This window comes from Platichthys flesus, chromosome 5 (assembly GCF_949316205.1).
Source record: "Platichthys flesus chromosome 5, fPlaFle2.1, whole genome shotgun sequence".
Taxonomy (NCBI): domain Eukaryota; kingdom Metazoa; phylum Chordata; class Actinopteri; order Pleuronectiformes; family Pleuronectidae; genus Platichthys; species Platichthys flesus.
The window spans coordinates 11088669-11098725 of record NC_084949.1 but is presented as its reverse complement, the minus strand read 5'-3'; positions in this window follow the sequence as shown (position 1 = coordinate 11098725).

Here is a 10057-nt window from a genome sequence, read left to right as displayed (position 1 = left end):
ATGACCTTGTCTCACTTGATTGTGTGCATAGCAGCAATTACAGGAAGCCCTTTACTCTGCTAATAATGAGAACAATTCCTGGTGAAATAAACCGAATTAAAAATAAATTGGCCCCTTTCAAAACAAATTCAATAAAAGTGATTTATATTCAGTGAAATATTTATTCGGTTCATTTATATTCATGCAAGTGCTTCCTCTGATTTCTCTGTTTTCATATTTACACTTGCTCTGAGCAAATTTTGTCATTTTTCTCTTTCATCTCAGTGGTTTCATTTGGTTCAGTCTATTTAATTTTACAAATTGCACAAGTTACATCGTTGCTGATCATTATTTCCAGAGCGGTTTTAAGATGGTTGATTTTCCTCCCGGGCAGCCGTTTCCCTTTTGATCTCAGTAAGCATAACAAAAATCCCCCTGCAAACATTCTAAAACTTTCCTGAGATAATTTTGATGTATCTGTTACTTTTATTTTTGTCAAAGTTTTCTTCGTTACATGAAGAGCCAGCTGCTGTTGCAAGAATAGACCAATTCTCAGTGTTGTATTAAGAGGACATACGGTCATCTCCCCAGGGCCTTCATTCTTGTGCCAGAGTTACATTATCATCATGTGATACTGCAGCAGCAAGGATGGATTGATGTTCTTAAATTCTGAATTTCTTAAATTCGTCCTGTTGACATGTTTAAGGACAGCATGACATCTGAGAGTTGAGTGCGAGCAGCTGAATAGCGAAAGCACACCGTGACCAAATAGACAATGTCTATCAGCCGGCCTTTTGTAGATTTAATTCGATGGCACTATCATTCTTCAGTACGATACTGTTTGGCAGACGAAGTTTTGAAATCAAACAGTTCTTGAATGCAGCACAGATGCTTCGACAGTCTCTGCTCAAAGTTTTATGTTTTCTAGAAAGAGAGACAGAATAATTACAGTGCTTTTACATGTGTGATGAGAATGGTACCACTTTATGATAAGGCATAATTTCTCTAGGCTTTATAAGCTGCATGAATAAACCATTTAGCAGTGGTTTTATTTTTGGTGAATTATTGATTTACTCAAGCCTAATAAATCAGTTGTAAGCTAACACAAGCATCAAACTTAGCTTGTCTTCATGGCCAGCATTAGAGAGACCCCCACAATGGACTGTTGTAACTGTGCTGCAAAAACTGGTCACGTGATCATATATATGGATAAATCATTAATAAAGACTGCAGCTTTAGATGCTAATGAGTTGTTTCTAATTAGATTCTGATTCAGATGTGTTGCACCCCCCTAATGGTCAAAAAGTCAAAACCAGGTAATCCAAGAGTTGTTATTAATACTTATAATAATAATTGTATATATAAATATATATACTTAAAGATGTTTATAAAAGATAGCCATTGACAGAAATATGAATTACATACTATAAACTCTTAATGTGTTTAATCGGATTTTGTTAACATTATAACCACATTGTTCTGTCCATATGTACATTAGTACGTACTTCCAATGACTCAAGAATGCAGAAAGGGAATTTCTACTAATTTGGTAGAAACTTTCATTTGGACTCAAGGTTGAACAGATTAGAATTAAGAGGTCAAGGTCACTGTCGTCTTACAAAAACGCCATGAGAGTATCCTTCCAAATTCAGCACTAAACTTCTCTTGCACTCACAGATTAATTGATAGATCAATTTGGGGGGTCAAAGGTCACAGTGGCCTCACAAAACATGACATCTTAAACATTTCTCTACACAGCTTTTTCCAGAACGTCTTCAAATTTTGACCAGTTGTCACTGTTAAGGCTTTACCAATTTTACCAAGCTTTACCTGGTAGGTGGAGACATACAACAACAGGGTGGTCATTCTACTTGTACCTTGAAGCTTTAACCTCCTCTGCTGAAATATTGCTGTCTGACTGTTAATGCAGAACTTATAACTGTATTTTTATGTTATGTCCAGTAGAGTTTCCAGGATTCACTGAGAGAACTTAACATTGATATCAGGATGTCTGTGTTGACCTCCTCTCTCTACTGTACCTTTGTCTCCTTTCACAGAGCTAATTGGGCTGTAAAGTTGACTCAAGTGGTGAAGCTCAAATAGAATTAGCCCCGTTCTGCCTCATTTGTCAGAGGCAGAATAATCCAGAGTCCCGTGTCTCCACCTCGCTCTTCGGGCCGACATTCCCTGCTCCAACAGATGTGGGTAAACACGGAGGAGGCAGAAGCACAACCTCCTCTTGCAACAACAACATGTTTCAGATGTTCAGTACCCCGCAGGCCGAGCTGCTCAGGTAACAGAGCTGCTGGGTTCAAACCGACGACTTCATAGACTCAATTATTTTCTCTTTGTAACGTTGGTTGGACAGAATATTAAATTAAATCTGGCCAAAATAAGTACCTTTTCACTCTTTCCTCTATAACAAAAGATGTTTGAGCCATGACATCCATAACATACGATCATATTTCACAATGATCTGTCCTCTAGCCCTGGAATTCATTCGTCGCTCAAGGACAATTTTGAGGAATTTGATTAGTGGGTCCAAATATTTTGAAGAAAGGTACTAAATATGATTATCTATCACAAAAGGCATAAAGCTGCTTTTCATTCACTTCGCTCGGCTTTTAGCTGGTTCACAAAAAGTCAACAATAAGCCAATACAAGTTAAATGCAATGCAATCATCATCTGAGTAGAAGGGCTCCATGCATGAAGTATAATTCATCTGTAGTTGTTGATGCCGCACAATGAAAAATGTTGATTGACGTGATCTTATTGTTCAATATCTGATGCTGTCTAAACACTGTTAACGATTGCCTGGGCTGTCGGTGTATGGAATGAAGATGAGATAATTCAGCGGAACACAAAGTCTGATTGTTTTTCACCATTCTCCAACTTGAACAATGGAAACTGAACAAAGAAATAAAGAAATGCAGGCGGGGGATGGTTCACCTTCAAAGCTTTTGGCCGGCATCGACTATCAAACGATACGAGCACACCCATCAACAGTCATTTATATCTTCATTAAAGACCATTCAATTGGGCAATACCCCCCAAAGGGACATCTTTTCATATATGAGGTACACAACTGCAGATCATTTTACCTCATACACGGACCAGCACACTGTGTTATTTCAGGGTGAGATTATTATAGATCATTTTACTATTATTATTATGATTGATGATAGAAATGTGCAGGCAGTGATTTATTGCTTTAACATTTACAATTTCTTTTTTTTAATTCAGTGGAAAAGAAATATAAAGCAGCAAATAATGGACACACAATTATAAATGAAGTACAAAATATCTAAAAATTGTGATCACTAAATACAGCATGAGAGTAAGTGCACTTTGCATTCCACCAATTAATTATTTGCATAGAGGAGTTTCAGAGTGTTCTTCCATTTACACATCAGGTGAACCATGTTAAGTGTGATGCCGTAATGTAGATTAAGATGTTTTCACAGGTTTCTACTGAATAAAGTATTCCTACCATGTTTGTTCAGTCAGACTCGGTGTCGGTCTGGATCCGACTCCCGCTCCTGCTGAAACGAAGCAATGTCTCTGAGGACTCATTATACTTCACACTGACTGTTCTTCTCATTGCTTTCCTGGGACTTCAATTTTTATATCTGCTGTGCAGTCTAGCATTTTTGTTACGACGTTGCCGATTTCACGGCCACGTCTCCCTTTCTGTATCCATTTTATTTTATTTCTCATCTGCACACTAGGACATTTAAAAAAAAAGAGAAAGAAAATGAAAACAACACCAACACTCCACATTCCCTGCCTCGTTCTTCTGGGAACGCTCAGATCTCGGTTTGGGGAAATAGGTGAGGCACTGTGCGTTTGAGCGAGTCTGGAGGAACTGCCTCGTGGTGACACTGAGTGGGAGCAGGTTGTACTGCGTGTTGGAGTATTTGTAGGAAACACTCCCCTGGAACATGAGGAGGAGGAAGAGGAGCGAGGGAGGGAGGGAAGGACAGAGGAGGCAGTACACAGGTAAATAACACTGACCCGTGTAATGAAGTGCAGGCTGAGCAGAGACATCCTAAATTTCCCATTGATTTGGACCCATCAGGCGGAGCTGGAACACTTCTGTCAAAATCTGCAGGAACAATGATGAAACGTTTTGATTAACTTTGCTACAGCAACAGATTTTTTTATTCCCTGTGGGTTCATTGAGTCTCCGGGTTTAATAAAACCGGACAAATGTCACAGGGTAATGTGTCTGAGTGAGACATCTGCTTTGTGAATCATTAACGATATTCCTTCTGCTCCATTTTTCTTGAATACACTGTGTTTTCTACTATATCAATTCATCACACAATCACTGTACAGCATGATTCAACACAGTGAGAGTGATGGAGACATTGTCTGTACCCTCCCAAACATGAACAACCTTTTGCATTGACACGGTCCCTGTTGCTCCAGTGGCTCTGTGGCCCTTGTTTACCATTCACACCATTAATCTTGCTCTGTTTACTCTGGTTAAAATCACTCACCCAGACACCTGTGGGGAGGGTTTAATGACAGATCCCGTGGCGGGACTTGTGTGGTCAGCTGAGGTGGTTGATGGCCAACTAATGTGGACGCCATTATCCCACAGGGTTTGCCTCCATTTTCATTTTTTTTCCTTTCAAATTCTGACTCTGGTTGTGTCTGTAATCACTCACTCATCACTAGTGGGTTGTAGAAGTGTTTTTTTCATTTTCTGATGAGCTCACCACGTAGTGCTCTATAGTCATCGCTTTAGAGAGAAATAGGGAATAGTGGTGATTTTTGAAACCAGCCTCTGTGAGTGTCTCTTTTCTCATTTGTATTTGGCTTGTTTCCTTCAACCTGCAGCTTTTTCTTTCTCTTTTTTTCTTCAAACAGGACACTGCCAGTATTCCTCTCTCTCTCCCTTGGTTTCTCTCGCTGTCTTCATCTCGATCTCCCTCTATCTTTCTCTCTCATCCACACATTTTTCTTTCCCCTCCATCTCCTCCACCCTCCCGCTCACACACAGGTTCAAACTATTCATCTTGCCTGATGTCCTCTCAAGCTTTTGACACTTTTGCCAAGAGTATAGAAATTATACCTGATGGCAAAACTGAAAATGCTTTCCTCGCTCGCTCTTCTTTCTCTCTTCCTTTCATGCTCTCCCACTCTCAACAATTCTTTTTCATTTCCTTGCTCTCCACATCCTCCTCCGAGTAGATGGTTTTCCCTGAAAATCTGTGACCCATTTTCCCCACATTAAATTTTTCTAAATCAGGCTTTTCTCTGTCAAGGGCTCTCAAGAGGCAAACTGTGGGGAGCAGAATTCATCTCTTCTTATGTTGTGTTGAAGACTTGTGTTAAGATGTGGAAGAGGTAAAGCTGTTTTGTATTAATTATTTCTTTTTCATCGTGGCTCGTCATTGTGGCTGCTCCTATGCAATACCTTTTTCATTACATTCGTCAGTCAGACTTTTTCTTTTGTATAAAAAAATGTAAACATTGATCCACCTCACCATTTATGTAAGACGCAATCTTTTCACATAATGTGAATATTGTTATTTTGTTGACGTGCTCTGCTTCTCGTGGCATCTGTTGCACTTCTCCATCAAGTCTCTGTCCTAAGAGAGGGATCCATCACATGTGGCTCTTTCTGGTGTTTCAAGACAACAAGACAACAAGACAAAAGTTGCATCATGATGTGACAACACAATGATGCAAAAGTAGTCGGTGTTTCAGGAGCTCCGGACGCAGTTTCTGCATTTACCAAGGGCCTTGGGCTTTAAGGGTTTCACGTTGCAGAACCAAAATTTCCCAAAATCCTATTTAACAAACTAAAGGAAAGAAAAATATAATTTTCCTAATAAAGATACAATATGTAACAATTCTTCTTTAAATTTTCTAAAAACTATACATCCTCTTGACTTGTGTACTTACATTATCTAAAATGTTTCCAATAAAGTACAAACTCAGAGAAATGCCTAATTGTATTCAAGTTGTGTTATACAATACATTTTTCACATCTGCTAAAATGTTTGTTGCAAACAATAAATGATGAAGGAAAACACACGGATACCCAGTCGGCTGTTCTTTCCTTCTACTGTATACAATTATTAATGTCGTAACATGAAAGAAATTTCAAAGGTCACCTCATCCATAACATGAGGTCGCGTCAGGTAATGGTGGTGAAGACAGCTCCCTGATCCCATCGAAATTGGACTTTTTAAGACCCCTCGGTCAAAGTTATGTGTATATAAAATTAATTAATGAATAGTTAATAGTGTTTTCATACAACTGACAATGCCGTTACATGTGCTCTACTTTGAGCTCTGTTTTTCTCTATTATGGCATTAAAGCCATGAAACAGGGAGCTTAAAGAGACTATAGCGTTCTCTATAAACTATATCAAAGTCAATCTATAGCCTTTCACATTACACAGTCACCTGATACATTGTTGATTTAAAATATCAATTAGTGCAGCTTTACATTTTTACATTTCCAGTTGTTAACCACGGCAAGGTACAGGCTAAAGACCACTTTGAGCTTATTTTAGGATTCTTATGAAAGTACAAACCCAAAAGGAATTCACGATCTACTGGTGCAAAGAAAAAATATGATTAAATAAAAGGAAAACTCAAATGAAATCTCACTTTGAAAACATGTGTGCATGCATATTCCTCAGGAGCTGCATCCTGTCATCATGATTGTAAATTAAACATTTCCCTTCCTGCTCACACCGCGACAAAAGCAATCAAGAGGCGTTTATTGCCTGGAGGTTGGAGGAGAAGGAGGAGGGTGGCGATATATGAAAGTTAATTGTCAGGCTCCCTCTCATTTATCCCTCAACAGTGCATCATTGTCATGGAAACCACCTCCTATAACTGTAGCAGGGGAGGTATGGAAACACTCCCGGCAGAGGCTCAGGGTAAAAGTCTCTTTGTACACACACTTCGAGACTTGCCTTGATTCATCGGATTGTTAAAGCCATTCTTTTTTCCAGCAAATTAAATGTTCCTGCTGTGACAGAGACGGGTAGAGATAGACTGTTCGTTTTTTGCCTGGGCCGCATTTGAGCAGGGAGCCGCACAGCAAACAGGAGACAAGCAGTTTGGGGAATGGGTTTGTCTGTGGCGCCCGACAGTTTCAGAGTAAATATAAGTGTGTGAGACAGATGGGCTCCTCAGACCGGCGAGTTTTCATCCTGCTGCACATCCTCAGCCCCTGCATTCAAAGGTTAACAACGTTATAGATGAGTTTGGCATGAACTCATAGTATATGCATCATTGGCTCGAGCAGACTCGTGAAATCTCAGGATTATTCCATATTTCCAGCCAATTAGCCCCTGACCTCTTTAAAGGACCCTTTATGAATGCACAGTGTCCCCTCGGCTTCTTGAACTGCCTGTTTATAATTTGCATGATGATTCCATGTTAGAGTACATGTGAGCAAGAACATTATAGGCCTGAAGAGGATATCCATACTTCATACATACGCTGTTAGTCGCGGAGGACCTCTTCAACATGCAAATGACTGATGAAAATAGCAAAGGGGTCAAGTCTTCCTCACAAAGTTATGGAAGGAGGAAAAAGAAGAAAAAAAGGGGTGCAATGTTTTCTAGTTACGGTAGTAGCATGGCTCAAGGGATAGTGTAACTCAGGGGATTGATTCCTAACAGACATTCATGGTTTCCAGAGAATGTATCCAAGTGACATCATTAGCACCCTGCATTTTACTCCAGCACCATCATAAGTTTGTCAGCAGATCCATCCATCAATCCACTATTTACTACATCACGGGGGGAGCTGGAGCCAATCTCAGCTGACAGTGGGCATCGGGTGGGGAACACCCTGGACATGTCGCCAGAGTATCACAGAGATAGAGTTGTGAATTATGGCTCTTTGAAGGGAGCCAGAACTCATGGCTCCGGTGCTTTCTGAGAGCCATTCAAAGAGATGGCTCGTTGTTAGGGTTTTTTTTGTTCTTTTTGTTAAGGGGACAGGGGTTACTCAGTTCATCTGAAAAACAACCACTAGGATAATGATGATTAGATTTTGATCTTATCAAACTCAATACCCCACCAATCTAATCCATCTTGCGTGTGTGATTTAGCAGGACTAAATTACTGGTATTGACAGACCTACTGTCAATAATCTGCATTGTAAACAATACACTAGGTGATGTCATGTCCCTTTGTCAGTGAATCTATTTTACTTTGAATGTATTAAATGTGTGTGCTTCAGCAGTATTCAAGCAGAGACAAGGAGACTAATGTCAGCCAAATAACTAGTCATCATTTCATGCAAACGCTGCAATTTAAAAAGTTGATAGTTATTTAAAAGTTTCCATATAGGGGACAACCCCAAACAGTGGAGCGTAGCCTGAATGAAAGTATAATTCATCAAAAACAGGTCACAAATTAAAAGCCGTCTTGGTATTGAACACATCCACTCGCTGGTTATATTAAATTTCTTCAAATACACAATAAACAATCCTGAGAGGTACAATGTGTCATTATTACTGGGCAGGGGCTTACTCTGATATCAATGGATGAAGGGTGAGAAGTTCTCCCTCCCCCCCACCCCTCTCGTAGAGGGGAACGTGAGGATTTTTTTCATGAAGGCCAGGCGGAAAAGGAAATGTGGGCACACTGATACAAAAGAACGTATCTCAGATTAGTACGACTCAGCTACCGTGGTTCATATCAAAGAGCTGTTGAGAAGCATCTGTTAGTGAAAGGCACAACAATACAAAAGGATACAGATCTTTGGTATAAACATTAATGTTCCCGTCCGTATGAATAGTAATCAAGCAACATTTTAATTTAGTCTTGTGATGCCTCAAGTGAAATGTAATGGTTTGTCTGTTTCTGACATTCAGATACAAACATGACAAACTGTGTCTCATCCTCAACCACAATAATTAAATAACAACAGGGACTCCTAAGGGTTAATGCATTCTTCACTGGCAGATGCTATTTGCGCCTCGGAGTCTATGGTCTATAGCCAACAATGCTTTTAGCACCCTATGACAGACAGAGAGTGTGGCTGTTTACACCCAGGTTTCAGTCTCTCCTGGATCACGACAATGAGTCACATGGGGGGGATGTTCTTTCCGGAAAGTGGTTAATGTTGTGGAAGGGTTTATTTAACCTCACCAAGTAGCTCTGGTGCCTAGTGCTGGCCAAACTGTGACTGATAACGGAACAGAACAAAAAAAAAGTAAAGTAAACATCAACTTTCGATTGACAGTCCTGTGTCTGACCCATTCATCCACCACAGTCTCTTTCCTATGCAGACTTTGTTCCTCCTCAGTCTACCTCACCTGAAAGTCTATCTAAATATATCTTCCTGTGATGATTCTCAAACGGTTGTAAATAGACCCTGTTCCTTTGTTCTTCTCTTTTGTGGGGGCAGCGTTACACGTAAAGAGCATCGAACTGAAAGATGCTCGGCAGACCTGGAGGGAACTGCACACCGCTGGTGAATCGTGTGGTTTCACAACCACTTTGCCATCATGCATAATTTGATCCCTTATTAAGACATTAGTTTGGATTATTGCAGCTGTAATGTTGTACGGGAATAAATGTGCAATGAAGAGAGCTCCTGGCTGAACACACTGAGACAAACTCCAGACAGTAAATCATCTAGATGAAGTGAGAAAGCTCTTAAATTTGCAAAGTCAGTGTTGAGGACATTGGGCTCCACAGGCTAATGTGAATTTCATGAGATAAGATCATCTGTCATCTGTCATGATCATCAATCCTCCTCCTGCTCTGTTATATTTATGGATTATACTTTTGTATTAACCCACTTACAAAACCAGCAACACATATTTCACATGAGATCAGAGGTCATTTCTTGAATGATAATTTTTGCTTGGAAATGCAGCTGTATTCGATCATACTTTGACAATGTTATAATTTATAAAGCTGATTTATATTAATAGTCTTTAAGGTTCAGCGTTAAGGATTTTGTGACATCTAGCATTGAATCCCCTTCACCTTATCTTTCCTCTCCGAGTGTGTAGGAGAAACTAAGGTCGTCTTCAGCAAACTTGAAAACAGGAAAGGGCCTCACTTGAGCGAGCGTTCGGTTTGTC